Genomic DNA, 22,072 nt, shown 5'->3' with positions numbered 1-22,072 from the left:
CAAAAGATGGATGTGGTGTACCATTTGCCTTTATGAAGGATTTAACACATAGGCCATGGGCAGAGGGAGAGACACACACACACGCACACACGCACACACACATATATATACACACACATATGCTGTTGTATATACTGTAAGACCTGCTTATGTAAAGGTCACATAAAAACCATCAGCTATACAAAATAACAAGTTGGCTATCAACTGTCCCTAGGGCCAACGTTCTCCAAGACCTAAAGAAGTCAAGTTGGCAGGATATGAAATGTATGTTGTTGCTCCCACACGTCTCATGCAAAACTTCAGGAAATTGCATTCATGTTTCTTACACCAACACTCGCAAATGTGATTCACTTTCTCAGTGCAAGGACACTCAGAAAGACATATTAAAGAACTGCTATCCTCATCCACTCTGAAATTACACTATATTAAGTACTGTCTGGAACAGCGAAATCAAGTATATTGGAAAAACACCAGGAAGACGAAGAAGAGGACAGAGCAATTTGTTTGCTGATGTTGAGAAAAATAGGAGAGAGGCAGCAGGTCAATCTGTGCAGACAAGCCCAGGAGAAAAGCCCTGGTGTTGCTCTGTGTCAGAGGACAGGGCTTCTTCAGGAAAAAGAAGGCAGGAGGAGCACCAACAGGAGCATGGTCTGTGCCCATTCTGTGTCTAGAAGCTGGGGGGAGGAAATATGAGATGTTAACATTCTAAAAAGGCATCTACATTTCCTAGCATTGTTGGAGTGCTTAAATGTGCTGTGGGCTTTGCTTTCTTTTTTTTTTTTCTTTACAAAATTTCTTATCTAGCTGTACTAGGACTTTAAGGAAGAGCAAGTTGAACATTTCCCCTTCCCAGACTCCACAGATACCTCAGAGGAAGAGTATCTTGTGCAGAGATTATGTAGAGTAGAAGAGTCAGGCATTTTTTTGTTATTGTTGTGTATCACTTCATTCTTCAGTTCAGGAAATTAATTATTTCATTAATTCTACAATCACAATTTAACAAATCTCCTGAATGCTGATACTGCCCTTCTTATGTTTTTTAATCTAACCTCTTCAGGTTCCTTTGATGATCCAGAGGGTGTTTATGTCACTGGAAAGCACTGTCTGGAAATTATTAGTGGTATTATGATCCTGTTCAGCCTTGGTGGTTTTCTCCTTTGCACTGAAGCAGATACAGAGCCCTCATATTGTCAGTGATGATACTCAGATAAGGAGCAGTAACAAACCAGCAAAGCTGAGGAGAGATCAACTTAAACTGCGCCAGCTTTGTTGGTGATGCACACCTAGTTGCACTGCATGGAGGAGGGGTCCTTGCCATGTGAAGCTAGCTTAGCACATGGCTAGCACATGGTGAGCACATGGTTTGCATACACCCCACTGAAATTGCTCTCCCAGTCCAAGGGCTACTTATACATGAGAGAAGTTTAAGTCTGGAACTTTAATGTTTAAGGTCATCATGGCGCAGACGCAGCTGCTGAGTGCTCCTGCCTCCTCTGCTGATGCCTGTAGTCTTAAAAGAGCTACAGAAAAAATCCCAGCAGTTTGAACAAACACTCAAGTTCAGCTTCAGGGGCAGGGTCCAACACAGAATATAGGTGAGAACTGTGGCTTAGAGGCCACATGAGATGATGATACTTGTTCAATTTACCCTTCAAAAATGTATTAACTGTAGAATGTTTGTGACCCTAGGAATGCTTTAGGAGACTGACTTGTCATGAAAACCCTGCCTAATGCATGTGGAGTAGCCTGCATCTCTTGTTGCTGCCATATCTTGATAGCTCAGCTCATGCCTCTGTCCTAATGGAGCACACGAGGTGGGACAGCCAGGCTCAGAAACTTTGTTCTGTGGCTGAGGTTTTGGAGCTTGGGGTTTTTCAGTGATGCTAATTTAGAAAAAAAAATTCTTACTTATGCTGGGTTTCCAGTCTCAGGCAAGCACCTGAAGAACAAGCTGAAAAAGCTGGTTTATAATTGTCATTTTCTGATGGCAAAGCTACAAAACAAAGTGACAGTGCTGGGTGTTCAGCCAACTGCTAACTACAGCCATGCTGGAAAGAGGCTGAACCACAAGAGCCACGCTTAATTTGCACACCGAAGGAGGCCACTGAGAATGGATTGGGGAAACCTCGAGAAAACAAAACACTATGATTTTATTTCACAGCTTCATTGTAAAAGAAGCCTAAAAAGTCACTGCTGGAAGTCAGCTTTGCCTGGTGATTTTTTTCGCTTGTTGAACTGAGGGTGATGTAGCACAGAGCCTAAGTGACAGGAAGAGAAAGGTTTGGAAGGTGACTCACTACATTTTTCACAAGCAGAGGCGAACACTTGGTAATTATGGGGAATATGAAATTAATACCTAGACAGACTCATAGCTGCCTTTTAATAATAAGTAAGAGTTCTTCCTCTGGTGGCATAACACTGTACATTTGAAAGAGCTGTCCTATGAGGAGACTGCATTTTCCCCAGCACTGGAAAGATGCTGAATAGTCATCACATAGCAGTACATGTTCTGAGTTTCTCTTCTTCCTTCTCATAACAGACATGAAAAGGAACAATCAAGGCTAATAACAAGTTAGTAAAGAAGGGATTCCTGCCTTAAGGCCTCTGAGTGCTTTGCTCAAATATAATTAAAAATAAGAGTTTAAAGGAAAAAAAATCCTTGTCCAGTAAGAAGAACAAACATAAATTTGTCCTGTCTGGGAAGATAGAACCTTTCCAGAGTATCTGAATATACTTAAAGTAAGCACCGAGCAACCCTGCACACACTTAAATATGCCTAGCCACTAGCTCCAAGGAGTTCATGTATCAGGAGAAAGAAGTCTGGGCTGCTTGCACATGTATGTGGAAATTTTTTGCATGTATGTGGAAACAGTTAAAAATCACTGGAAGTTAACACCCATCTTCTCAGGGTGATACCGTGCCAGTGTTGCCTCTTCCTTCAACTCATATGATCTTAGTCACCACAGTAACAGGTAGGTCAACAGGCAACACCACAGATTTGCCAGATATTTTTCAGTTTTGCACACTACAATCGTTTGCTGTCAGCCCTATCAGAGGCCGTGGCACTGCTGATTCCCAGGCAGAAGGCTGCACGCTGTCCTCTTGCCATGCTAGGCACAGCCCGCACTCCTCATGGCAGCCCTATGTGCAGGGCACTGCAGCAGTCTACTGGAAGCTGTGGATGCCCCATCCTTGGCAGTGTTCAAGGAGGTTGGATGGGGCCCTGAGCAACCTGATCTAGTGGGTGGCATCCCTGATTATGGCCAGGGGTTGGAACTAAATGATGTTTAAGGATCCTTCCAACCCAAAGCATTCTATGATTCCATGATTCTATGATCTACATTAATGTAGATGTGAAACCCTGGAATGAGATGTGAAGACCATATCTTCCAACAATTTCAAGATGAAAGAAGTAGTTTCTGACCATACATTAAATTTGTTCCTATATTCAATTGATTGATAGGGGAAGGAAGACAAAGACAACTTTTTGAAACCCTGGAAACCCCCTTGCCTCAAACCAGGCAAGCAACAGGATGGATGCCATCATACAGGTGACAGCCTTTAGAAATGTTTTAGCTATTCCTCAGATTCTTCTGATTGACTTCACTTGATGCCCATTGCTGGGTGCCAAGCAAGTGGCAGAACATTATAGAGAGGAACTGATCTTGCACAGCCTGGTTAATTGATGCAGTCAGGTCATCAATTTCTCATAGTCATCAAAAGCTATGTAACACATATTGGGTGCCAAAGTTATTCCAGCCGTTAGTTTTTCTCTGCTAGACCCTGATCTGGTAACAAAGAAGCCCATAAGACACACGTTCTTTTGTTCACACACCTATGGGAATTCATTGAATCATGGATGATTTAGGCTGGAAAAGACCTTTAAGATCCCTAACTCAGCATTGCCAGGTACCCCACTAAACCATGTCCCTGAGCATCATACCCACACATTTTTTGAACAGTTCTAGGGACAGTGATTCCACCACTTGCCTGGGAAGCTTGTTCCAATGCCTGAAAACCACTTCTGTGAAGAAATTTTTCCTCATATCCAGTGTAAACCTCCACTGGCACAATTTGAGGTCATTTCCTTTTGTCCTATTGCTTGTTAACTGGAGAAGAGACCAACCCCCACTTGGATACAGCCTCCTTTCAGGTAATTACAGACAGCAATAAGGTCCCTCCTGAGCCTCCTTTTCTCCAGGCTGAATAATCCCAGCTCTCTCCACCACTCTTTATCAGACTTGTGCTCCAGGCCCTTCCCCATCTCCACTGTTCTTCCCTGGACTTGCTCCAACACCATATATGCCTTTTGCTTCCTGATTGAAAAAGCAATCCAGAGTTATGACTTGTGAACCTGGTCCTGATTTGTACAGAAAAAAGTGTAATAGTTTAGATAATCTGACCTCCTGTCTTATCTGGAGGAAACATAGCTTGACGGAATTCATCCACCCACAGGAAGATGCATTTAAATTTACAAAATGAACACTAGAGATTTTGTAAAGATGGGTAAAGTGATCTTTGATGAGTGTGTCTGCTCTGTCAGAGCCTTTGTCTACTACCACCAACATCTTGAGGTCCTTCCCAATATTAAGAAGAGTTTGGTACAGTACTGTGAATGCATTTGGTAGGAAAAAATAGTTTTTCTGGTTCTTCCAAAGTTCTTTTCAAGGGTCTGCCAAAAATTCTTGAGAATAATACATGGTGATATAGAAAGATCATCAAATATTGTCATCTATGTTGTAACTACCTATACTGGGCACGGACTAAATCTAAGTCTTCAGAGCTGTCAGCTTTAATGATTAGAAGATTATTTATAGAAAACTGATGTAGAAGGAGAAAACATTTGGAAGAAAGGCCTATGTTTCTTGCAGCTAATCAATTAATTTGCTGGTGTTGTATGTGCGTATCTTCATTTCCTATGATAACTGTGCACATTAAACAAGTCAAACACACCTAAATGCTCATCTGCATGGCTGATCTCCTTGCTTAATCAATACACTTTCAGACCTAATTTCCCTGCACATAAAAATGTTTCCTTCAGAATGTACCTTCCCAAACCACCTTAGATACCTCCATAGACAACCCATGGCGTAGATGTAATTTTATACTCTTCATAAACAGTAGACATGATGATAAGGGGTTTCTATGGCTGATATGCTGATTAGATCTTCCCTTTTAAATTAAAAAATCTTAATAAAAATGGTGTTGAAAAACTACCAGGGACTTTCCTTGTATGAGTATTGTAGCTTTTCTTACAAAGATGTTTCAGCAACCACATAAAAAACTATTTAGGGAAAAAAAGGAAACAGCGCGTTTAAAGCAAGATTAAAATAAGGGTGTGATTGATCTGAACTTCTCTTTTTTTTTCTTTTTTTTTTTAATTCAAAGTTTGTTCTTCCCATATTGTTCAGGAAAATGTGCCCATGTGCAAAAGTATATGATACCTAATTGGTTCTGAAAGTAGAGTTCATATGTAAATTTGTGGTGTGAGAAAACAATGACAAATCTCCCCCATTACTCATCAGGATAGAGCTCTTGCTGATTGTCAGTGCAGTTTCCTGAGCTATCACAATTCTGTTGCTCGAAGCCATATTTCCAGACTACCATGTATCTGTATCTGTACCATGTTTCTGTACTTAATTTAGTACAGAATATTTAGAGCTAGCAGCTGAGTTAAGTCTGAGAATGCATTTTCTCCTCCTGGCATTTAGGCTAGACCAGAAGAGGTGGGGGGAGGAAAGCATAAAAAGAAACCTTAACCTTTTAATATTTAATTCTGTATTTTAAAAGCAAAACTAGGGAAACACAGCTAACAGAAATAACCAGGGGAATATAACATTTAAAACTAACTAAAGAAAGTGGATTTAGTAATATCTTTCAAAGACACTGTAAAGTCAATGGAGTTGCAGTATGTATCTCAGTATTGCACTTTTAAAAAATATTTTTAATAGGTTTTCTTATGGCTTGGTCTCTCTCATTTTCCCCCAAATTCAGTATATGGGGAAGAGTCAGGGCAGTATAATGACAAATGTATTAAGTTCAACTCAATCAAAAAATTGTTTTTGATCCAAACTCTTGTCTCTCTAAAGTTAGTTCTTGCATCCAAACACTTTCTCCCAAATCTCTCCTTAGTGGCATAACTTGGGAATGATATAGCTACCAAGGGGTTCGTTTCTTTCTATCTTTACTTTTGGAAATGTTCCATTTCATATAAATTACTAGCTACCACTGGTCTAGAAATCGAAGTAGAGGGAAGATAGCAGCGAGAGAAAAGACATCTTGACTCTCTAGCCCACCAGTCAGCAGACACAGCAAAGTTCAGAGTCCAGAGACCTTCTCAAATAAGTATTTAATTACTAATATTAAGTGGAGCCCTCAGAAGAAAAGATGATTCTTCCCATATTCGCCAGCAGACTGGTCACTCAGGCTGTCACCTAGAGTACAAGAGACTAAGTGTAAGTCCTAAGTTAGGGCTAAATTAGAAAAACCAGTGTTAGAAGGTACCCTTGAGAAGTTAATCTGTTGGCTTATATTAAGATGGATCTTGGTGTTTTCCTAAACACTTGTTACCTATGAAAATGTTACTTAGACAAATTGTGCAGTTCTAGAAACCTACTTTTTAAAACACATATTTCATTAAATATATGCAACATTAAAATGTTTAAATAAATAGAAAATCTCTACTCTGAAAAAAATAAAGGTTCAATGGGTCAGACAATTTTCCTGCAACTGACACCTATTAATGCTGTTCTGGGTATTCCCCTGGCATGAGGAAGTAACTGTCATCTTGCCACTAAGGATGTACCCATCATACTCACTGACCACAAGGAATGCGTGCAAGATACTGCTTGGGTGCCCACATGAGGAATCTTTATCTGGAACTTCAGCTCGAGATAGATATATGCATCTATATAGATATATACATCCACTAAGAATTAGCAACTCACTGAAGTACTTCCATAACATCATACTTAGCATATGCAGTAGGTGTAGATATTAATTCATGCAAATTTGAAGCTGTGAATATTTATCAGGAAGGTCTGCTCGCTGGTTAATTGTGTCCTGCCAAATGCTGTTAAAACATTTTCTATAATGTATGTAAAGCACAAAAGTGGGGGATGTAATGAAGTTATGTTTAGATCCCAATACTGAAACAAATGACAAGTACAGAAACCTCCTACCTTTCTCCTCAATGTGTTTGAAATTTAAGGTAAATGTAAAGAATCAAATTGCTATTGGAAGGAGACAAGAAATATACATGTTTCAGCTGATCTACGCTTCCACATAAGAAGAAAGATGAGCCAATGATAGGGAAGGGAATGAAGCTGTTAGTGGATTGTCAAAGAAAAGGAAGTGCTGGAGAAGAGGTTTTGGAATTAGGAGACTGATAAACATAAGTTCTGGTCAGAAAATCTGGAGGATAGATTTCGCGCTGGAAAACTGACATCTTTCAACAGAGGAGCAATAGCTTCAAAACTGTGATCTATAAATGTGATTGCAGTATTTCATTTTGGGCCAAAAGTCCCATCTGCCTGAGGAAGTCTCCACATCAGTCCCCACCTCCTATGGCACAGTACAGCTGTGCCCAGCATGAACATGGCTCCCCCAGCACTGTAGGAGCTGAAGCCAGGATGAGAAACTTACTCTTAGAACAGGGAAATGAAGTCACTGCATTACAATTTCTATGAGGTACCACTGTGCCACATTCAAATGATTTTGTCTGGAATATACAGGCTGAAATATTGCATTCCCTTTGTTTTCAGGTATATTTCCTTATTTTTTCCAGAATTCATTACAATCAGCATTTCCATAGTAATAAACAGATATTCTTCTCAGGTCTACACTGCACATGCACAAAGCAAAAAAAAAAAAAAACCAAAAAAAACCAAAAAAAAACCCCAAACCTCTGTCTTCCACTGCAAACAGATTTTTTTAAAAAATCAAGCAACAACCATATTTAAAAACTATACTCAATAGTAAATAATTAAGGGTTTCAATCTTTGAAATAATTTCTAAAGTTTTGTTTAAGGAGGTAGTAGGCTTCCTGGGCAGTTGAATCAATAACATTTCTTGACTTTGTAAAAAGCTGCAATCTCCACGACAGATCCTTAAGGTTAATCAGTGAAACCAACTTGCTCCTTGATTATCTATCTACCTGCCTGGCACTGACAGAGGGAAGACAAGCCAGAATGTGGCCTCTGAATGTCTTCAGTAAATCATGTGCTTAACCCTTAGGCATCACTCCAGCCACTTTGGAACAATCTTGAAAAAACAGTACAGAAAAGGCAAGCCTACTTGTTCCATCGACTCAAGCATTTGCACATATGCTTCCTCAGCACTGAATATTGTGAATTTGTCATTAGATCACTTCATCTGATACTTGTTTTTCATTGGTTGGAGCTGAAAGTCTCAGTTAGAACAAGCTTTCTTGCAGAAGTGAGCCTTGCCATTGGATCAGCACATGCAGCATGGTGTGTTTTGCAAACGTGTGGCTAATGTGCAGGCGACAGGAAGGGCAAGCAAAGCTGATATTTGTTTCTGCCATTTCTTACCCAGTTCCATCAGAGAAGCCATCTTGCTCAAAGGTTTCCCCTGATGTTAATCTCCTAATAGCTTGGTTTTCCTCCACCCCATTGATTCATTGGTCCAATCTTCTTCAAATTTCAACAAAGAGAAAAAAAGAAAAAAAAGTGTTTTCCCATTTCCAATAGAAATCCCTGTGCTAGTTCTCTGCCTTTTCCTGTCAGGGGCCTACGGGTTAATACTTGATAAAAGGAAAGAGGTAGGTATTTGTCTCCTGCCTGGAAAGAAATTCTTTGCCTCTTTGCCAGGGAAAACATCTGATCCTGTTGCAATGATTTTTCTTTTAATTGGAATGCAAAGATCTTATCTTTTTATTACTCTTTTATTGTTGATAACCACTCCACTCGCTCACTCCCCACAAATGTCCAGCTTATACATACAACCAGGTAAGCAGTTAATTTTTCCTCCATTTTAGCTTTAATGATTTGCCTAACAACTGAATTGTGCTAGAGTGGTTCATACATCCCTTCCCACACCAGCATCTCTTTCTCAGATGCCTGGTCTGTGTCCATGTCTCTCTAATTTTCAGGCACAGATTGGCCCAGTGACTGCCTCCTGCTCTACCAACTGCCTGAGGTGTGGGAGACTACTTTATGGGAATTCAGTCACACGGGCTGATGCAAAAATAACAGTAAACGAGAAATTTGGAGTGAAAGGGAAACACTGCATGCAAGTCATACGCCTACTGCTCTCCTAATTTAGTTTCTTTGTGGCTTTGCATCGCCATACGTTCTGTAATGTCAGATTAGTGCGTGGGGAAGCGGCGGCCGCATGGATGGAGCCGAGGCGCAGGAAATCTGCGGTTTATTCTCAGCTCTGCCTGGCTCCCGCAGAAGCACGGCTTGACCCGTCTGCTTGCCAGCACACAGGGAGAGCCCTGCTGCCAGCTGCATGCCTGCCCTGCTGCTGGGCTGAAGGCTGCCCTCAGAGACATAGCCTGGGAGAGCAGCTGTGGGCAGCTCCACAGCCTCAGGGTTTCCACAGCAGGTCCACTGCATGCAGAGCAGCAGGTGTTTGGGGACTTCTTGTAACCAGGACAGCCACAGATGTCTAAACCCTGCCTTTTTCTGTGTGAGATAGTCCTCCTCCTCCTAATACCAATTTTCTGTCAATTCTGACATATGTGTGAGCATGTGTTTGTGTACAAACAGTACCACTTCATCTGTTGCTCTCTTATTACTGTTGTTCTTAAGAACCTCTCCCACCATTGTAGGTTCTCAGCTGCTCCCTTAAGTCTCTTAATGCCCTCTGTGTTTCTTGCCCTCCTCCCTTTTTCTTCCTCCTTCCCATACCCCCTTTAGCACACTTTCAGTTCTGGTTTTGACTGTCTCTTTCCCTCCCCTCTCCAGCCCCAAAAATGCCCCTGCCACAGGAATGTGTTCAGAGTGTGGCACTGTGAAGTGCCTGCATATGGATGAACACACCAGTACAGGATCTGTGCTCCTGATGACTGTGCTGCAGCTGTGCTACTGGTCAGATCTCATCATATTGCAAACCCTCCTGAAGAAAAAATGACTGCTCTTACATGTTCTTGTAGGACAACAAGCCTACTGGGACTCCATCCTAGCAGCAATTACAGGGATGCTGTCTCCTTCCCCTTCTGCCCCTAATTCCCCAGCCACAGAGCACGTCATACCAGCCAACAGCTCATACCAAGACTGCAGGTGTGCCAACCACTGCCTGCAGTGGAAATAGACATCATCACCATCCCTGTGCCACAGGGGTGTGGTAAAGTTTCATTCCTTAACTAAGGAATGTGTGTGTACGACAGGCTCAGGGTCTGTGCAGTTGTGAACTTGCGGTATCTCTGGTTTGGGATACTACATCTGGAAACATATGAGAATATTAACTGAATATTAGCTGCAAGGTTTATTCTTGAAGGTGTTTGTTTTTGTTCTGCAGTTTGTTGCTGCAGTTGGAAAGACACAATATGTATTATTGTTTCTATCTGTGCAAGAAGAAAACCCAGATTATATGCCTGGAAAAGATGAAAGAACTTTTGTATAGTTCTGAGTGAAGAGGTAGATGTTTTTTCTCAGTTCAATTTAGACAATGTAGCTACATCTCATACTAAATAGGTATTTCTGTCCACTTTTCATTTATCACTATATCACTAGAACTGACAGAGAGATATGTTCTAAGAACTAAAAAAGAAACATAATCTTCTCTTCAGATCAAATGGTATTTTCCTGAAGTTACACTGCAAAGAAAAGCACAGGTTTTAGAAATGTTACAGATATAGGCTGAAGTCTAACACTCAGTGTAAGAGTAGCACTTCTCTCAGATATGGTTAAAAGTGCTGGGTGCTAAATATAGAAAATGCATTTTTCCTCCATTTAGTCTTCCAGTGCAGGCTGGTTCTGTATCAGATCATATTAGTCATCCCAGAAACCTTCTGAAACATAAAACTGCCCTTTATTGGGAAGGGGAGAAAACAGAACTGCAGCTCTGGAACCTTTATCACACCTCCAGCAGCACTGCTGAACTCTACTCTTTATCTGTCAGTGGACTACTGGGACTACTAAACACATGTTCATAAGCTTTAAAAAAGTGGCATCACTAACTGATGGATACTACTTGAAGAACCCTTTAGCTTTTGTTTATCAAACTGTCTCCAGCAAGGGCTACACTCGTTGTACAGATTTAGCCATGCAGTCAGTGAAATGCTCTTGCTTGGAAATTATAAGTATCAGTGAGATGCTGAGTGTGTGAGAGTGTGTGTGTATATGTGTGTGTGTCAGCAGCAGTTCAAAGCAGGATGTGGTGTTGAAAACTTGAATTGCATGCAGCAATGATATAAACTTGATAAGACTTTACTGTATTGCATCCTGATAAATGTCATGGATCAAGAAACACCATCAGCATCTCACTGGGAAGACCAAACCAGGAAATAGCACCAGTGGTGGCAAGCCAGTTGAATCAACAACCAGCAGAGCCCAGGCCTGAGAGCTTTCTTCAACTCTGCCATCACCTAAAACATCTTGGGCATGAGGTGCAGCCAGAATGATGATCCCAGGTTCCCTGTTGTCTCCTCTTGCCCGTGCTGGCACCCAAGCTGCAAGCCAGATAGGGGACCTAATTAACAACTGTTTGGTTTTGTCGAGTACATTTTCAGATGAAACTAGTTTCTTGATTCGACATGCAAAAAGAAAATGGGAAGGTGAAACTGGAGAGAGAGAAGGAAGGTTGAACTGACCTTCTGAACATCATTTGCAGCTCTATTGGCAGGACGTGCTCTGGGACCACACCGGCAGGGAGTGTGCCTTAGCACACAGGCCAAAGATGCAATGTCAGGACAAAAGTTCTGTAAATTCAAAAGCCACTTAGAGTACATCATGTAAACAACCTTTGCAATACAGGTTTTGCACTGCGGGAGGAGGTGTGAATTAATTAAATGCAGAATCAGCATACAAAGAAAGCTGAAGTACATTTCTGAAATATGGCAGCACCTCACGTGCAGCAGCAGCATTGTTTTCTTATTGGTTCTGTGTTTTCACAATCCACTCTATTTCAAAGGAAACCAGTATATCTTTGTTTTCAAAATGGAAAAAAGCAGTACTGGTTTTAATTTTCTGTCTAACTATGCCGTCACACGCACAAGGCACATACATAGACAATTGAAACAGACTGACAATTAAAATCTTGCACTGCCATCCTGTGGTGAATGCCAGTAAAACAGGAGGTCGTTCTGCTCATAATAGACACGCGGGCGATCCTCTCGGAAACTCGGAGGCTACACAGCAGAGCCAGCAACAGCTCAAGCACCAAGAGCTAGCTCCGTGTTACCCCGGAGAGCAGAGCAGAATCTCCAATGACATTATTTCTCATTATTCCTCCAGGTCTTCTAGAGACCTTTTGGAAGACACACAGCCCATCCCCAAGAATACAGATTCTTTTATGGGAAAGTATTCTGGATTAGCAGTGAATAGCACCTAAGACACAGCAGGCCGGGTAAGGTAAGGAGATGGGCTGGAGGGGAAACATCAGAAGTCACTGAGAACTTGACAGGGCTTTAACTGGCAGTCTGGGGAGTACTTTGGGCTTGACTTTGGCCTATGAAAAGTATAGCGAAGTTCACTTGTAAATAGGTCAGAAATTCCTGCTCACTGGCTAAATGAATTTTTTTCTAGTGAATCACTACTAGGCTTAAGAAGAAAAAAAAAAAGTGGGACGGACCAGCCAAAAGGGCACAAAGTCAGCCAACAAGGGAAAGAGAGAAAAGGAGATGTCATACAAATAGTGTGCAAAGTATGCAGTTGAAAAGTAAAATGTTTACCAGATCTTGACCACAACTGAATTCTGTGTGAGGATAGTTCTGACTTGTGCTATCGCACCTGATGCTAGTTTTTCTGCTAGACTATGATTTTGCTCCTATAAAAATGTGCATTTAGTATACTGAATGTTGCCCCAGATGCATACACTGTTCACTTACTTTTCTAAGACAGCAGCATTTTTGTCAAACTGAGAAGAATAGAACAAATAAATTTCTCCAAGAACCAAGAACCAGTGATGGATGATTCATCAGTACAGTGTAGCTTCATAGCTTACTATATCTCCATCAGGGGACTAACCTCATAAACATTTTCATAGTCTAGGACTGCATAACAGGAGCTGACCTCTCCACCTGTGTGATGCATCAAAAGCTATAAAAAGCTGGCACCTGGAGCAGAGAAGATCCTGACTGAGGATCTTTGCTAAAGGTTTCTCTCCTCTATTTTAAAAGTGCCCATCAGAAAGATCAGGAGGAGTCCAAACTTTGCCATCCTGGGAACAGATTATAAAAATGTCTCCTGCAAAATATCCCTGAATGAGAAAAAAAAAACCTCAGAACCATCCATAAAGCAATTTTTCAGATGAAGTAAAAGGAGGAAGAAGATTTACCTCTCAGCTTGTGCAGACACCCACATGGCTTCTACATGTTTCAATATATGATTATAGGTTTATCAGTAATGTGTATGGAACCCCACTTTCCCCAGTTCAGAGGTTCACAACTGGTGCTACTGCCACAACTTATGGTTTTTTAAGATCAGCTTATGAAGCTTCCATGCTTGTCTCCTACATAGTATATGCTACATCTTCTTTGATCATTTATTGTCCTGTCTTCCCCCTTCTTCTTCAGATGTTCTTCTTTTCATCCCTGCTTTGAATAAAATAAAATGGTTCTTACCTCACTCTCCTCACTTGGTAATGACTTCTGTCTCCAACATGTCCTTCCTCAGCAAGACACTAGACCAAATGATATTTTTGTTGTCCCTTCAATCAGCAGCTCCCTGATTGATCACTTTTGATTCTGTTTATCTTCTTTGCAGTGCTATGACTTTTTTCTTTGCTTAAAAATCACAATTGACAGCTTCTTTCTTCCCCCGCTACATAACTGCTTGGTTTTCTGAAATTTTCCTGATACACAATAAGCGGGGAAGTATTACCTTCAATCGTGTTCTGAACTTTGAATTTATCTGTACCATTTTGCCTGTGTAGAAGAAACAATATTATTTTTTCCCCAGTTTAGTAGATCTTTTTTCTCCATTGCTCTAAATAAACATTTTTTCATGTTTAAGTAAGAGTTATCTTACTCAGTATTTTCAATATTTGTTTTTTCTTAAGAACCACCCTATGGCACTCTGCTAGAAAACAACAGCAGAGAAAGGCAAGTCCTTCTACATGGGGGGAGCACTTCAGCCCCACCACCTGCCAGGGACAGTGCAAAAATTAAGATCTGATAAAAACTTAACTCCTTTTTTTTCCCTCTTTTTTCTTTTTCTTTACTTTTTTTCCCCTTTTTTCTTTTTTCTTTTTTCTTTTTTCCTTTTTCTTTTTCCTTCTCTTTTTTCTTCCCCTTCCTCTTCCCCTTTCCCTTCCCCCCCACTTTTCTTTCTCTTTTTCTTTCCCTTCTTTTTCTTTCTCTTTTTTTTTGCCTGCCATAAAGAGAGGGGCAGGGTGAAAGTTGAAAAATTTGGACTCAATAAACCTTTCACACAAGTCTGATAAGAAGAGCAGATGTTTCATTATGGCAGGGCTTTTTGGCTGATTTTCATCTCTATGCATCTTCCAGTGGACGTGAGGGGAAAAGAAATTTTCCCAGCTGTAGACTACTAGACAGCAAAGTGTCTTTCTTAATCACCATCCATGGACTCAGCAGTCCCAAAAGCCTGCACAGCACAGGCTGGAAATCACTGCCCTAACATTTTGCAGTCACAAACAGCCTAGGTTATAAAAATTCCCCATCCTGTCTGGTCGATGGCCCAGTCTAGCACTTGAATGAACTTCTGTTGTGATGGCACAGGAAACTCTGTCATCAGCTTCTCTTCTGAAATGAAAATGTTTAGACATGTCTCACTTCTGCAGAGGAGGAAGGGATTTAAGTTGTATGCATCCCTGCTAAGGAAAGGCAGAAGTGTTCATTCACACTTCCAAGTCATGCCCTTCAAAATTATGTGGGCTTCAAGATGTGAAGCGTGACTGTGAAGGCATCGTGGGAGTAGCCCTAACCTAAGTAAATAATGGTTTACTTTATGACTAAAGACAGCAACCTGTAGGGTTTTCAAGGGCAGGACCAAAAGGATGTGTCTGTGCTGGTGCGTGTACGGTTAGACAGCCACATACCTGGCGACGTGCATGCAGTAATCTCCTGTGCAGATGATCTGGCATGAGTCAGTCTTGATGCTGCTATACAGAAAAACCTCCATGCACAGGTGTTTGCACTGCTGAACATACACCTGTGCAATACTAACTCCACTCACAGAAAAGGAACTGTGGGGAAAATGTAACACTAACATTCACAAATGGTTCATTTTTTATATCTTTTTCTTTCAGGTTGCCCAAGAAAAACAAAAATTGAAAAGCTAAATTAGTCTCTGCTATATTTCCACTGAGGAGCACAGAGGTTTGTCAAAGATATTTTCTGAAAAAAAAAAAAAATATCCTCAGTTAACACAGTATGAAGATCACATTTTCAGACACTAAGAGACAGCCGATGGAAAAGCTGCTGACAGTGCAATTTAAACTGCCTGCTAATTGATTATTGCAATGCTAAGAATTTGCATTATCTCCTTTTGAAGGCGATCGACAATATTTCTGATAGTTCAGTGGGAGTGGGATCAAGCTGCAGATATGCATTTTATTGTATTCTGTGTGTTAAAGTCATTCCCTGGATTGCTTCTGTAAAAGCCAGGAGAAACACTGGCAGAAGGTCCTTGGCTAAGAATTCAAGAATCTAGAGTCAGGAAAGGATTGCCACAATGGAAACTACCCAAACCTCCAACACAAGCTGCCTTAGTTTCTGATAGTAAGCCCTGTCAGCTTTTGAGGAGGGTAAAGCTTCCCTTTCTACTGGAATTGCTCAAAATACAGGATGAGGTTATTTAGCTTCCCAACTGGAATCTGTCACTGGTTATCACAGTTGATACAATAAGGTGTCAAGGAACAGAAGAGCTGTGAGACCTTTTAATGCCTTCATATTTTTTCATACTATTTAAAAGTGAGGTATCACTTTGCAGACTTCTTGTACTGAGGAATTATATATATATTCCTATAGCTACAAACTCCCTGCTATAGGGAATGGCCAATCTGTGACTCCTGAAGAACTTCTGCATCATTTCTGAGTAGTTCAGCAACAGCTCCCATAATAACATTACATCATGCAATTGGCAATGGCGCTGTCTAGCACCAGGGCAGCTGGTCCATTCAAATCCCCTGAGAGTGATTTTGCCCAGACACCCTGGGCAAAATCACTGGGAAGCTGAGAGTGACTTTGCCCAGACACCCTGTGCCCCAGCTGCATGCCTGGGCTCCAGGCTGGAGCAGGGTCCCTGGGCTGCTGGTGAGCTGCTGTCATGACCTGTCTGCAAACCACCCCACAGCTCTCCCGGGAACACTGAGAGATGGAGCAAGAGCCTGTGGCTCTCCCCCATTTGCAGATCTCTCTAAGCCACTTGGAGATTTTGGGAGGTTGACCACCTTGTACTCTACACACTCCCAAGAATTACTATGGAACAGGTATTAGTGAGGATTAAGTATGCTGTGACAGGCTTACAGCATCAGTCATCAGTCTGAATATGAAAACACTCAGCCAAGTCATCTTTAAAGAGGCATTATACAATAAATTTTGAATTTGCATTAAAGCTATAACACATAAAGCAGGGTAACGAGTCTTTTATTTTAAAAGAAGTCTTAGCTAAGCATGTTTCAACCTTAAGTAACTACACTGCAGATTATCTTGTTTATCTTCTTAGAAGTCAGCTGTATTTTTACAATGTATGTATTTTTAAAAATCGATCATTTTCAAGAAGTGCTTTGCCACAGGGCTGTATCTACCACCGCAGTGCTTTCACCCAACAGTTCTGTGAATCTGATATCTATACCATATGCTTTTGTTCATGCTAGGTATTCAAATACAAAGGTGTGGTTAAATTCTGATGTCTTTTTTGAGGGTAAGACTGGGAAAAACATCTGCCTCTTGATGGAAGCCATCTGGTATAACCAGACATGAAGTCAAGCATCCTAACACGATGTGCTCCTTCTACTAGCTTCATAGAATTACAGATTCTTCCCCTAATGCTCTCATCACACACCTTCTCAGGGATTTTCCCTTGCACCTACCTAGGATTGATTGGTGCAAATATTTTGTAAACTTTTGTCTCAGGGCAATCAATATAACAAAAAACAATAATAATTATTACATAGATTTCTGTTGTTATTCTCCCATCTGAGTTGTTCATCTGCATAATTACATGTGCAGAGAAAATCACAAAATAGTTACTATGGAAGGAGGGGCTGCAGAGACTTCTTGAGGTCAGCAGTACTGCAGAAGCTGCAGCACACCTTTAATTTGTTCCAGAGATAAGAGTTAACGTATCAGAATTGCTAAGGGGAGGTGAGCTCTTCTCACTTCATCCCTGACTTGAAGTGTCAGAATTCAGTCACTCCATCAAACCTACCAGTGAGGGATCAAATATTGTGTATCCTTACCCCTCCAAGGAGGCCTGGTAAGATAGATATGACATTGGAACATATAAAAGCTGTGTGGTAGGCCAGCTTTCAAGAAAACGACGGGTGTTAGAGCTGCATGACCTTAAATGTGTGTCTTTGAGTGAGGGGGATTAGCAGGCAAAAGGAAAACAGCAACCATCAGTTTGAGATATCTGCAGGGCAAACTATGCCAGACCATTTTTGTGCCATGGTTCTGCTCTACTGCCAAGACTATCTTCTCCACATACAATAATGCGAGTAATAATTCAGTACCAACAAAGTTTGTTTACCTGAGCTAACCTTCAAACGCAAGGCTCTGGACAAAATTGACAGTCTTTCCTGGTTTTCTTTAAGAGATTATTCTCTAGGGCAGAAATGGAAAAAAAACCCAAACAAAAAAAACCCAAACTAACAAAAAAACCAAACTAACAAAAAAACCAACCAAGCAAACAAAAAAAAAAAAAAAAACCACAAAAAAACCCCAAAGATGCCTATGAATATGAATATGAATATGAAGTTTGTCCTTGGTGCTTCATGCTGTGCTAGGAGTGTCCTGCCACTAGTTTCCCACTCACTGAGGCTTTGCCCAGGGGACAATACCGGGAACAATACTGTTGAACATGATCATTAATGACCTTTACCATTGGTGCAGAGTGCACATTCAGCAAGTCTGCAGGTCATACCAAGCTGGGAGGAGTGGGTGACAGGCTAAATTGCTGTGCTGCCATCCACAGGGACTTTGACACCATGGAGAAATGGGCAGAGAGGAACCTCATGAAATTCAAGAAAAGGAAATCCCATGTCCTGTCGGTGGGGAAGAACAACTCCAGGCACCTGGACAGGCTGGAGGCCAAGTGTCTGGGAAGCAGCTCTGCAGTGAAGGCCCTGAGGACCCTGATGGGCACCAAGCTCCCCTTGAACCAGCGAAGGTAAACTTTGCAGTAAAGAAGACAACAGCATTCCACACTGCACTAGGAAGAGCACTGCCAATAGGTTTAAGGGAGGTGGTCCTTCCCCTACACTCAGCACTGGTGACCCCACACTGGGTGTGCTGGGCCCAGCGCAAGAGACATACTGGAATAACAGGAGCAAAAGGGCACAATGCTATTAAAATACTTGGAGCATCTGTCACTTGAGAAGAGGCTGAGAGAGCTGGGATGGTTCAGCCTGGAGAACAGAAGGCTCCAGAGGGATCTTACCAATGTGTATAAACATTTGATGGAGATGGGGAAGGGTTGATAAAGAAGACAAAGACAGACTTTTGTCAGTGGTGCCCTGTAAAAGGACAAGAGGCAACTGGCATGAACTGAAGCATACAAAATTCCACTTAAACACAAGAAAAAGCTTTTTTCCACTGTAAGGTTGGTTGTACACTGGAACAGGTTGCTCAGAGAGGCTCTAGAGTCTCCATCTTTGGAGACAGTCAAAACCCAATTGGACCCTGAGAAGCCTGCTAGTTGCTCCTGCTTTGAGATGGGGAGCTAGGAGTAGATGACTGCCAAAGGTCCCTTCCCACCGCAGCTATTATTTCATCCTTTCCTTGACTATTATGACAACCAGTCTTGATGGAACCGGATGTTGCTAGATTTGGAAGTCTAAAAAGTCTTAATAGTGGAATTCCTGGTGAATTCTCCTGATCCTTGAGGCCATCATTTTTCCTTTGCACTCTCAAGGCAGTCATCAGCCCGCTGTCCCTGAGCAAAACAGTTTCAATCCACTCTACAAAAGAAAGAAGCCTGGGTGTGAGATAAAAACACTGAGGTGAGAGTTGAGGAGAAATCCTGCAAGTCAGCGCTTCCTGGTAGAGTTTGAAGGTGGCTTCATCAGAGCTCACTGGGGGTTCAAAGTTCAGTTTTCATGTGCAAGAGGACAACGGCATATTGCTTCAGTGCTGATTATTTTTATTTTCATTTCAGATTTTCAGAATTTATTTCAGATTATGAAAGAGCAAATAAAGCAACACAAGTAGTAGAGAGATGGAATACTATGCAAAAAGTACTCACCTTTTATGAAGTAGCTTTACCACATGTGCAGGACAGCATGAAAAGAACATTAAGAATAATACACAATGCAATATGCCATTGTAACTGTGTACAAGGAGCTGATAATAGAGGCACAGCAACTTTCACTCCAAAATTTCCCAGTTTCTGGTTGTTGGTGATGGTGGCTGTCTCACAACCCAAGCTCATAATGATGTTCATAGCAATGTCTTGCAGGTCCAGTTCCCAACCAGTCCACACTGGTCTCTCTTAACTAATGTTAAGAGGGAAAAACTCAGGAGTACCTACTGTTTGGAGACTGCCTGTAGACTGTATGCTGACAGGCTTCTCCCTGTTAAGGAAACTTCCCGTCTGACCATCCAGGAGCCACTCTGACATCACCTAATCTGGGACCAAGGCCCCTTTGGCAGCTACATCCCCCATACTCCCAATCAGACCAAGTTTCCTTATGGGCTCAACCCCAGGTTTCCTTTAGCAGAATCTCAGACATCCTGATCCTTAAAATAATTTAATCATGGTGCAATATCAAAAAAACAGCTTGAGGTGGGTGCCTCTAAGGAGCGACAAAGGAAACCCTGGGCTTTTATACTCTCTAAGTTAAAATATGGAAAAGTCTGGAGTCACCAGCTCCTCCTGTGTCTCTGGGTTGCCCAGGTCCCCTGGGTGCACCACAGGTCCCCAGGCCCTTTGTTATGCAAAGGGTTGGCAGGTCATGGCCGCTCGCCTTGGGCTCAGGTTCAGGTTCCTGCCCCTCCAGTGCTCCACCTGCAGCTCACACTGCACCTGCATGCTGAGCTATTCCTCAACATCCCTACCAAAATCCCATCCACTAGCAAGCCAGTCACTCTCTGGAAGACTCCTTGTGGAAGACCCTGGCATCTGCTGCTCTGAGCTTTTAGGTCAAGACGTTAATTCAGGGAACACCAACAAGTTAAAAAGATTTGGTGCACTTGCTACACAAGCACTAGAGACACTGAGGTAGCTGAGCATTCCCATGGAAGCTCAGAGCATCTCATTGCTCCACAGCAGGCTGCACAAGGTTTGGCACATGGCACGAGGCCTCCATCCTTGGCATGTGGCTGAAGAGATAAAAGTACCCTGCCATGTGGCTGGCATGGGTGGGAAGCATGTCCATGGCATCTTTTGGTGGAGAACACGCACCCTTAGGGACATTTCTGACCTCAGTTCCAGTCAGCCCTGCTGGCCTTGTTTGGCTGTGCCTCTGCTGGGCCATGTCCACATCCAAGCTCCTCTCTGCCAGACATCCCTATTCCTGCTCCCTGCCCTGCCAGTGTACTGCGGTGTGGGGCCAGCGCCACGGGGAGCTGGCTGCTCTGCCAGGCAAGGGCGCCCTCCTCTTCCACCTGCCCTCCCACCCAGGGGAGAGCTGGAGAGTGCTGCAGAGCTTCCACAGGCTCCTCAGAGTCCAGGCCTCGGGCAGCAGCAGCACACAGCAGATTGAGGTGATTGTCCACATGTGTTCTGCAAAGGTGCAGCCTCACCTCGGGTGCTGTGTGCAGTTTTGGGCACCACAATATAAAAAACATATAAAGCTCTTATAGAGTGTCCAAAGGAGGTCCACGAGGATGGTGAAGGGCCTTGAGGGGAAGCTGTATGAGGAGCAGGTGAGGTCACTTGGTCTGTTCAGCCATGAGGAGACTGAGAGGGAACTCAGTCCATAGCTTCCTCACAACACGAAAAGGAGGGGCAAGCATTGATCTCCTCTCTGTGGTGACCAGTGACAGGACCCAAGGGAATGGCCTGAAGCTGTGTCAGGGGAGGTTTGGATTGGTGCTCTGGATTTTGGTAGGGTAGAGTTAACTTCATTCACAGTGGCTGGAATGGGACTGTGTTTTAGGTTTGTGCTGAGCAGAGGGTTGATAATTTAGAGATGTTTTTGTTTTTGCTGAGCAGGACTTGCACAAAGCCAAGGCCTTTTCTGCTTTCCATACTGCCATGCTGGCAATGAATGTGGGGGTGCTTGGGAGGAGACACAGCCCGGAAAGGTGAAGTGACCATAACTGACCAGAGGGATATTCCAGACCACACGACATCATGGTCAGTAAATAAAGCGGAGGGAGGAATGAGGAAGGGGAGACATTTGGAGCGATGGTGTTTGTATTCCCAACTTGTGACATGGGATGGGGCCCCGCTCTCTTGGGGATGGCTGAACACCTGCCTGCCCATAGGAAGCAGTGAATTAATTCCTTGTTTTGCTTTGTTTGAGCACATGGCTTTTGGTTTTCCTGTTAAACTGTCATCCTTTCAACCCATGAGTTTTCCAGTTTTTACCCTTCCAAGTCTCTCCCCAGTTCTGCTGGTAGGGCAGTGAGAAAGCGGCTCCATAGGGCGTGGCTGCTGGCTGGGGCTAAACCAAGACAGTCGGATAAGAGGAAAATAAAAGGGGCTAAGCCTAGACAGATAAGTCGGATAATAGGAAAATAAAAGGGTCTTCACCCAGAGATGACTGAGCACTGGAACAGGCTCCCCAGGGAAGTGGTCACAGCACCAAGCCTGACAGA

Source organism: Camarhynchus parvulus, chromosome 2 (genome assembly GCF_901933205.1).
Source record: "Camarhynchus parvulus chromosome 2, STF_HiC, whole genome shotgun sequence".
Taxonomy (NCBI): Eukaryota; Metazoa; Chordata; class Aves; order Passeriformes; family Thraupidae; genus Camarhynchus; species Camarhynchus parvulus.
The sequence above is the reverse complement of the archived record's forward strand: the minus strand, read 5'-3'. Positions refer to the sequence as shown.